The sequence below is a fragment of the Heliangelus exortis genome, chromosome 2 (genome assembly GCF_036169615.1).
Source record: "Heliangelus exortis chromosome 2, bHelExo1.hap1, whole genome shotgun sequence".
Lineage (NCBI taxonomy): Eukaryota > Metazoa > Chordata > Aves > Apodiformes > Trochilidae > Heliangelus > Heliangelus exortis.
The window spans coordinates 20,951,053-20,960,539 of NC_092423.1; the positions used below are offsets into that span (position 1 = coordinate 20,951,053).

General features: G+C 40.3%; 1 long non-coding RNA gene across 1 annotated transcript; it reads left to right on the forward strand.

Moving 5' to 3' along the window:
• The first annotated feature begins 1,162 nt into the window (after nt 1-1,162).
• On the forward strand, nt 1,163-8,487 carry LOC139792176 (uncharacterized). Its single transcript, XR_011724170.1, has 2 exons — nt 1,163-1,606; nt 5,969-8,487. It is a non-coding gene; the product is annotated as an uncharacterized lncRNA (long non-coding RNA).
• The last annotated feature ends 1,000 nt before the right edge of the window (nt 8,488-9,487 follow it).

Below are 9,487 nucleotides of genomic sequence, written 5' to 3' on the forward strand. Positions count from 1 at the left end.
TGAGCAAAATTCAGAGTACCTTCTGGTGTAATAATGCCCTCTGTCAAGCCAACTAACTCAATGGATTTTAATTTCTCTGAGCTTTGCTACCCTGTATGATTTCAAATAATACCTTGGGAAGGAATAGGGCTGAGTGCATCCTCTGTTGTAAAGAAGAGATAAGGAAGGATTATGGGAAATCATGTAGGAAGGAGATGGAGTTTGAGGAGGGATGGGGCTGTGTAAATGACTAAGAATGTGCAGACACCCTGACATCCAACCTGTGAATTTAGTGTACAGATTTTGAAGTTTACAAGCTGCAGGGCTGAAGATGTGTCAGCTGATGTGCTCCAACTGAATCGGAAGCAGTAGAGACCCCATATTGCTGACCAGATGAGCAGAGGCATAAATCAGCATAAGTCTAGCTAGAGTGTCTGAATGGACACACACATGGGCAAGTAGTGCCCTGCAACAGGAGAAGAGCTGTGGAGTGAAACAGTTGGCACTGAGTATCCAATGTCTGCACTATTAGGGGTGGGAGGGGGATGGAGGAGGGTACTAATTACATTAGAGGTTGGAGTACCTTAGGTACAGTCCAGACGTGTGTCTTGAAGTTTAACTGAAAGCAATACAGCTTATGCACCCTGAGACCACTCCCCCACATAAACAAAGTTAGGGGTCTGACTTTAAAAGCATTGTGTCTGAGTGTAAAATGCTACCATAGATGCACACTGCCTCACGTTCTTGACATGTAATGACACAGTTGAGTGCAAAGAATTCCTGTGGTCAGGAAAATATTTAGTAATACACATGGGGAATATAGCACTATTTGTTCTAGAGTTCTCCATTTAGGGTGCTGCAGATTTCTCATGCAACTTTTAACAATTTGCAAACTACTACAGACCCACAACTCTGTCTGGAAATCACCGATTGCCTGTGCACCAGTCTCTGGTGCCACAGATCTCTGACCCCTCTGCTGTGTCCTGAGGTGATACTGCACAAACTAGTAGCATAAACTCATTGCTATTTCTCTGGATCATTAATCATTTGGGATTTCATTGGTACTTAATTAAGAAACCTAAGGCACCCCTATAAAGACTAAGATTTCTGGAACTTGGAGCCCTTCTCCCTTTCTGAGGCACTTATGTTTTCTTTTTCTAGGAATAGCCTTGGTAATAAAATGAGCCAGCTAACCCTCTGCCAACAGAGAACACGATGACTGACACTTATACAGCACCTTGCATGCTAAGAATGTTTAAACCTATGTGTGGAATCCTGCCCTGGCTGCTAGCTGGGCTGTCAATATGATGCTGGAGCCTTTCTACCCACAAAGACCAGGGGGTTTCAGTGTGAGTGTTGAATGTCTTCTGCTACTGCTTTGAAAAGGATCTGTGTCTGTCTGACTGTCCAGCTGGCATACATACGTAGTGGGCAGAGAGTTTTTGTACTCATATGCCATGCTGCTGGGAACAGCAATGGAAGGGATGGTGCAAGTCCTTGGGCGAGGGGTCTGCAGCCAAGGCACCAGCACCTCTCCCCATCCCTCCTAACAACAGCTCCGTTCTCCAGCACACTGGTGTTCTCTTGGGTACTGCAGAGGTCCAGACAGCTGAGTACAAGTAGGTAAGTGACATGAGCTTTATGTTTATTCTGCTCCTACTGGCTTAACCTAAGCAAGACTTGACTATGCATTTCAGAAGCAGGAATTATTTTCTCAAGAATGTGGAGCCTAGCACTAATATGCATCTAACCAAACACAGCAACATGAAATGGTCAGAAAAAGGAAAGGAATGCTACATAGAGTCTATTATTTATATTATGTATCATAGTCTCCATTTTTTTCTTTTAATACCTTTGGTATATTTACTTATCTGTGTTGGCCAACAGGATCTTTGCTTTATTGCTCATTTAAATTCCTCAATAATGCATATCCTAATTGCAGTCAGGAGCTGTGTGGAAAAGTATTCCCAGCTCAATTTTCAGAATCACCTTCTGTAGCCATTATGATTTTTCTCACCCAGGTGCTAACTAGCCCCAGCCCAGTAAGATGTGATACAGTGATGTTGTAGAAACTGCTACCGTAGCACTATGAAGTTCCTGAAAAATGAAGATGGCTTTTTAGATCAAATCAGAAAAAAGGTAGAATGTGAGTGTTCATCTCCTGCCTGAATTTGTCAATCTGCTCATGTACTGATGGAATCCCTAATTATTGCAAAAAGGGAGTTCAGGAGGCAAAAGAATGGGCTCTACAAGAGCCTACAGGTTGCTCCATTATGACAAAAAGAAACAAGATTATCAGTAAGTGTAAATGTCACTCTTCCTGCCTCTCTGTGCAAACAGCCAGCAGTGATGCTGGCAAGGAAAGCTCTGAATCAAAGAGAGAGACTTGAATTTTTAAATGTAAAGTACAATTCAAAAGCTTATATATGATTGAAACAAAAGGTCTGAACTCTATTCTTCAGTCATGGGACATTAGTTAATATCTCAGTGCCACTCTAAACTACTGGCATGCTGCAGAAGGAAAATGATATATTCCTTTTGGCAGTTCAGCAGCATTTTGAAGAAAAAGCCACTAGCAATTTTTAGATGGCAGACTGAAGACTGGGATTATTGAATTATAATAGGGAAGCTAAGATCTGTTGATGTCAGAGAGAAGACTAAGTATTCTAAATATTTAATTTTAATACTGGTAATTTATGGAACTCTCTTCATGGACAGAGTCATAATGCAAAGCTATCTGAAGAACAAACAGCTCAGCTTTTTCTTCAGCCAGAATGCCAAACTCATCTTCAGTTTCTATAACACAAATTGCCCAATTCAGAGAAACCTGAAAACTGTACAGGAAAGAAATTGGAAAAGTTAAATTTTACTTAATTTTTAACAATGAAACTTGACCTTCTGCAGGACAGATATGTAAGTTCTTAAACAGAAGTATCTTAAATATCAGATGGAAATATCCCTTAGCTAAAAGGAAGTCAGTATTTCTGTAGCCAGAAGTAATCAAGGGGCACAAGAGGGAGATGTAAGAGGCTGGTGCCATTCAGTGCTGATGGAGCCCTGGTCTTCTGAATGCCAGCACACATCTGCCCAGCAACACCATTTTTCTATTTAAAGTCAAGCACTGGTTCGTTGAACCTGACTCAAAGATAACCACAATTTATTTCATAAATCTGAAAAATTAATTGGTGTGAAATGTATTGGAAAACAGTATGGTTATTCATGTGCCTCAGCAGTTTCCTTATTAGGTAAAACAAGCTTTTGATTTTTCTCCCAGGGCACACAAACCCTCAATATGCTGCAAAACAGGCTGCTGTAAAATGGGCCTGCACAACTTGCATACCTCAAAAACCACCTCTGTGAATAATGAAAATGAATATTTTGAATCCAAGGTCAAACTCTAATCACTGAAATGAGAGCAGCTCAGTTGGTGACTAGCTTCTTTAGATGTATGCCTCAGTCTATACTGGTAGCTTGTCCCAGGCTGACTGGGATCTGGATGGGGTTTTCAGGGGGTAAGGACCACTGGCTCTCCTTGTGGTTAGTTCCTAGAAAGTTACAACTCAAACCAGCACACGATCAGAATCTTCCTATGTAAAAGGAAAACACCACACATTAAAACAGAGAGATTAGAAGCTCATAAAACAAAAGGGTGGCTTAGGGTTCCAGATATATCATGTTCCAAATGGTCTTTCACATTTGGCTCTGCTCCTTGGAACCACTGAATCATTTCCTACTTGGACATGTTTGGAAATGTCAGCTTTTTCCAATTGTATTCTACCAGTTGCATCAGCTGAAAATTTAGAGTGGCTCAGTGACAAAGTAGGTAAAGATAGTTGCACAGAAGGTTATCAATGCACTAATATCCTGGGAGAATTAACCTTGTTTAAATAGTACCATCCCTTGCCCTGAACAATGCCAGAGTAAAAATTAAAGAAAGGTTGCACTGCAAGAGGAAAGTGTCCCTTTTCAAATCTCAATTACTTTTCAGGAACTAATCCAGGCTTGGGTAACTTGTTAAACCTTGAGACGTTGTTTTAATGGGAGGAGATGTATTAAGACTTGTGATTTCTACTTCCAAAATACTTATAGAAGCTGGTGTCTGAGCCACTTCCTTGAGCTCTCAGGATTAAAGCCTGCGGCCTTTTTATATTAATTTCAAGATTTCACTGACGTATTTTTAGATAGTATTCTATTATTAAGTAGATAAAAAAAACCCACTGTAATCTTAGTTAAATTAAAGTCTTAATAAGGAAAAAGTTGTTACATATAACACAAAAGCTACAATCATACCTAGACATAGAAATGTTTTATTAGGCATTAAGAGCTGGCTTCCAAGGCATGTTATAGTGATTGACAGGTAGAAACTCTCCTAAACTTAATGAAACAGAAAATCCATCTTTTCTCTAATACTAGTGTAGGAGGGACAGTCTGTCAGAGAAAGAATGTAGCAGAGTTACTTACAAACCTGAATGCATGGAACAAAGCTGAGGAGGAGCATCTTTGTGTACAAAGGATGTTTCATCACAGGAGTTTGGTCTCTTTCACTCTCTTATCCTCTTGTCCAGCTGTGGGTGGCACTGGTTGGGCATATTATGATGGTTTATGAAGTGGAAGATTATTTTTATCCTTAGGAGTTATGAAAATAACTTGGTGCAAATCAGGGTGCTCTAGGCCTCTGGCCTTGAGGGAATGGGATGCTAAAAGAAGAAAATGTCCTGGATTAAGCATATGTCCAGAAAGATTAATTTTTACTCTTTTTTACCCCCTCCTTACTTTACTAAGGATCGAGAACTTTACCATTTCATGGTTGCTGAGCCCAAGACAGCCTTCAGCCACCACATTTCCCACCAGTCCTTCTCTGTTTGTAAACAGCAGGTCTAGTGAGGCAGCTCCCCTGGTAGGCTCACTTACCAGCTGTGTCAGGTAGTTATCTTCCACACATCTACTCTTTTCACTCTGGTGTCCAAGTCCTGTTATCATCCACAAGCAGCAAAACACTCCCCTTCCCCACAAACACCAGCCAAAGCAGCTGGGCAGTGGCTATGGCTGCTCTGCCATATATTTGGCATTTGAACTTCTCTTTGGACAATTTCAAAGTGATGGGTATTTGGGGGGTCTGGTTAATGCTGCTAGTATGGACTAATAGGAAAACATCTTGATACAAAGAAGCAGTCATAATAAGCTCCAAATGAAGTATTTCTAGTGTTTGGTTTCTATTCTTAAATTAATTTAATCTAATTTAAATTTAATTTAATCTAATTAAATTGCTCAGGCCTCACATTTCTAGAAGATCTCTGCATTGTGAGGAGGCTGTTTCACAGTGCAAAGGAATTACCCTGATGGTCCTCAGCAGGAGTAAAAAAGAACATGCCCACAAAGCAGCATCTAAGAACACATAATTTCTGACATGACATTTATTCTCTATCCATGTTGGGTCTGCACATTAATTTGTAAAGATTTCTTTTTTTATCTCCCTGAAAAGAATTGGATTTTTACAAGTAAAATGATCAGTGAAGGTGGCCAGGGTGCCACTATCCCCTTTAAAGCATCAAAAATAAAACATAATCTGAAATTCTATGATGTACAGAGCTTTTATTTTTGCTATATATTATTTATATCAATTATCAATAGTTCATTAGTTCTAGTCTGTTTCCCCATGTCAAAAAGCTTGTTTTTCAGGCATGCTGCCAGGCATTAAAAAGTGTGATCAATGACCTCGATACAATGAAAATAACCTACTTAAAATGATCTTCTTGCATACAGTCTATAAGCTGAAAACTTCATATCCAATTTATTAAAAAAAAAAAAAAGTAAAACATATCAGGGAAATTGAACTTATTCTCAAATAGACATTTATTCTTTCTTACTGTTTTGAGTGATGTATTTGAATGAATTCTTGCAAATAACAAATATACTGAAAGAAATAGAAATGAGTTTGAAAAGGGGAAAAATTGCATTTTTCTGATAAAATATTCCTCCTCGTAAATAGTCCTACCTAAACAGGAGCTGTTTGTGAGCATTTCTCAAAGTGATGAACAGCATCTCACCATCTTTTCAATGATCTGCTACATCAATATGGACACCCTGGATATGGGATGCAAGGCACCCTCAGCAAGTTTGCCAGCAACACCACGTTGTATGGTGCAGAAAGGGAGACCATCCAGAGGAACCTTGACAGGCTTGAGAGCTCGGCCCATACGATCCACATGAAGTTCAAAAAGGCCAAATGAAAGGTCCTGCACCTGGGTCGGGGCGATCCCACGCAGAAACACAGATTGGGTGGAGAATGGATTGAGAACAGCCCTGAAATGAAGAACTTGGCGGTGTTTCTTGATGAGAAGCTCAGCATGAGCCAGAAAAGTGCATTTGCAGCCCAGAAAGCCAACTGTATTCTGAGATGCATCAAAAGAATGTGGCCAGCAGGTCGAGGGAGATGATTCTCCTCCTCTGCTCTGCTCTTGTGAGACCCCACCTGGAGTCCTGTGTCCAGTTCTGGGGTCCCCAGCACAGGAAAGAGAGGTAGCTCTTGGAGTGAGTCCAGAGGAGGGCTATGAAGATAACCAGAGGGTTGGAGCACCTCTCCAGTGAAGATAGGGAGAGAGTTGGGGTTGTTCAGCCTGGAGAAGAGAAGGCTTCAGGAAGAACTCATAATGACCTTCCAGTACTTGAAAGGGCCTACAGCAAAGCTGGGAACAGACTTTTCACAAGGGCATGTAGTGATAGGACAGAGAGTAATGGTTTTATGCTGAAAGAGAGAAGATTTTGTTTGGATATTAGAAATAAACTCTCTCCTGTGAGGGTGATGAGACACTGGAACATAGAAGGTGTGGATGCCTCAACCCTGGTGGGAGGTGTCCATGCCCATGGCAGGGGGGTTGAAGCCAGATCATCTTTAAAGTCCCTTCCAACCCCAACTGATGCTATTACAGGACCTTTTATCATAAATTTATTTGTGAGAGCCCCTCACTTCCTTTTTTTTACTGTAAAAGCTCTCAAAGGAAGCCTTTGCATGTCAGGAGGAGCCAAATTAACATAAAATTCAGCATCTATAAATAGTTCCCACAAATTAAGCTCCTCTACAGAACCTTGAAGTGATATTTCTTTGCTTTTCTTTCCTATTAATGGCAAAAGATACAAATATTTTTTTTTCATTTATAAAGCATTACTTCTGTTCCGATTTTGGCTATTATAAAATGATTTTGTTCAGCCACAGGTCACAGAAAATCAGCTTCTTGTTACAGTACTTTGAATTTGTGCAAAAAGTGGCATGTGAGGTTGGCAAATTAATTACCAAGGATAATAGAAAATTGTCCTAAAGACAGATATTGGAAAAATTGAAATTTTTGTAAGCTGTGTTTCTAATTTTTTTTCCAAGCTGTTCAAGAATTGCTTTCAGTTGCAAAAAAAATTAAGACAAGGATATTTAAATCAATGACTGGTATGAGGATGAGAAATGAGAAAACATGAGTCACTATTTGCACACTGTAAGGATCATGTGCTGAAATTATCAGATTTTTAACAAAAATGAAATTACGTATTTTAACTTTTTTTCACACAATGCCCAGCCAAAACATGGAATTCAGTTCCATGTAGCAAATGAGTTCAAGGAGTTTAGAGAAATTCCTGGAGGAGAAAACCATTATTTTTTTTAGCGAGACAGTCCAGAGATCACCAATAACTTGGAGATTTCACTGTGCTGAGGGGTTGGAAAGCTTTCTGGCTGTACCCTCCTCTTGGGCATGGTTGGAGACAGGTATTGAGGCTATACCCTAAGGCCACACAGTGGGTTTTGTGATCTTAAATGTCTCGTAGTCATCACCCAGGTTTCATTCTGGAGGTGAAGAGCTGGTGCCACCTGTTACTTGTCAAGGTGGTGTGTACATGTGTCACCCCTGTGCCTCCTGCCCCGGGCCTCCCCTCACCTTCAGGGCAGCCTGGCATCAACATCTGGTCCCAGAATATGAGTGTGGTGGTGAAATGTCTAGAATAAACATTAATACTGCTTGTTGACAGAGGGTAGCTGCCATCGAGTTGTTAGCACTGTAAACATCAGTCACTGCCAGGAGGCACCGGTTCCAGCTGTGCCGGATCTGCCCCCCCGCACCTCCGGCACAGGTCCTGCCCGCTGGATCAGGGTTCTGCTCCAACAGAGGCTGGGGCTCATCTTCTGCACTGCTTCTCTAGGGCGTTTCTCTAAGGACCAAGTGGTGCAAAATGGTTTAAAAAATGATCCCCATGAACTATACAGCCTCTTGTCAGTGTTAATTGCTTACCACTGCTAAAGAAAGAAGAAATGTCTGGCACTATCGGAACCTGCATAGGAACCCACACCAGTTCTTCAATAATATTTCATCTTTTTTCTCACTTTGATTTCTCTAATGCTCAAGAACTTCCTCTTTTCTTTTTTTTTTTTTTTTTTTCTTCTCTTCTTTTTTTATTTTTTCCTTTCTTGGCAATTTTAAGGACTGATAATTTAGTTTTTAAAGAAAAAACTCAGCGTCTCAGAGTCTCATGACTCTGATGACTGAGCAGTGGGAAAAACACTAAATATCACAAGATGAATAATTAAATCACAGACATCCTTCAGTTTCTTGAGGTTTTGCCCTGGGAATATTTTTCTGATCTCAAAAGCAGCTAATATTTTAATCCTGACCAGGGAAACGCAAATCACCTCTAATTTAATTTAATTTAATTTAGTGCTTGCATGGAAGCTAACTCACGACCAATCTGGTTTTAAATTCCACAGCACTATAGTCCATTGCTGTATCACGGGCAAATTACTGATCTCTGCTAATCGAGAAATATAAAATTTATTTAAAGCACAGACTGAAGTACTGGACAACTACTCAACGACTGTGTGTTTTGTTCAAATTAAGAATAGTATGTGCATTGTAGAAATCTAATTAAAACTACTATTTCAAACTAATAGGGCTCCTCATTAATATTTTTTGAGAAAAGGCAATAGCTGGAGAAGCATGAAACAAGCCCTTCATGCAACAAAACTCACTCTGATTCCTGAGACAGGGCCATCTACATTAATTACCAGTTCCTCTTCCCCATAACGGTTCCTTCTTAAAGAGGAACTTAGTAAATTAAAATAGCTTTGAAAATTTTCCCTGATAGAAATCCTTTAACTCTTCTGTTGTGTTTTGCAACTGAACACAATGACTTGAATGCAACAGAGGAAACTTCTTGAAACAGGTTCACAGGAGGGGTTTAGAAACAGCTTGCTTGCCCTGCTTTAATTTGAATGTCACTTTTCAGGAACTGCACAGCAAGTCTTTGTTTTCCTTTTTTGTTTTGGCAGCTTAAGGTTTTTTTTATCCCGTTGCCAACCTCTTTTTTAAGGAGTTTCACTCATCTTTGTTCAGTAAGAGATTCCAGCTGTAACGCTGCCTGGGAAGGCCTCCTGCACGGCCAGGCTGTGTCTGTACTCGGCACGCTTTGCAGAGCTCAGTGCTCTTTGTGTCTGGGCCCATGAGCTCTGTTTGGGGGCTTTATCTGCTAT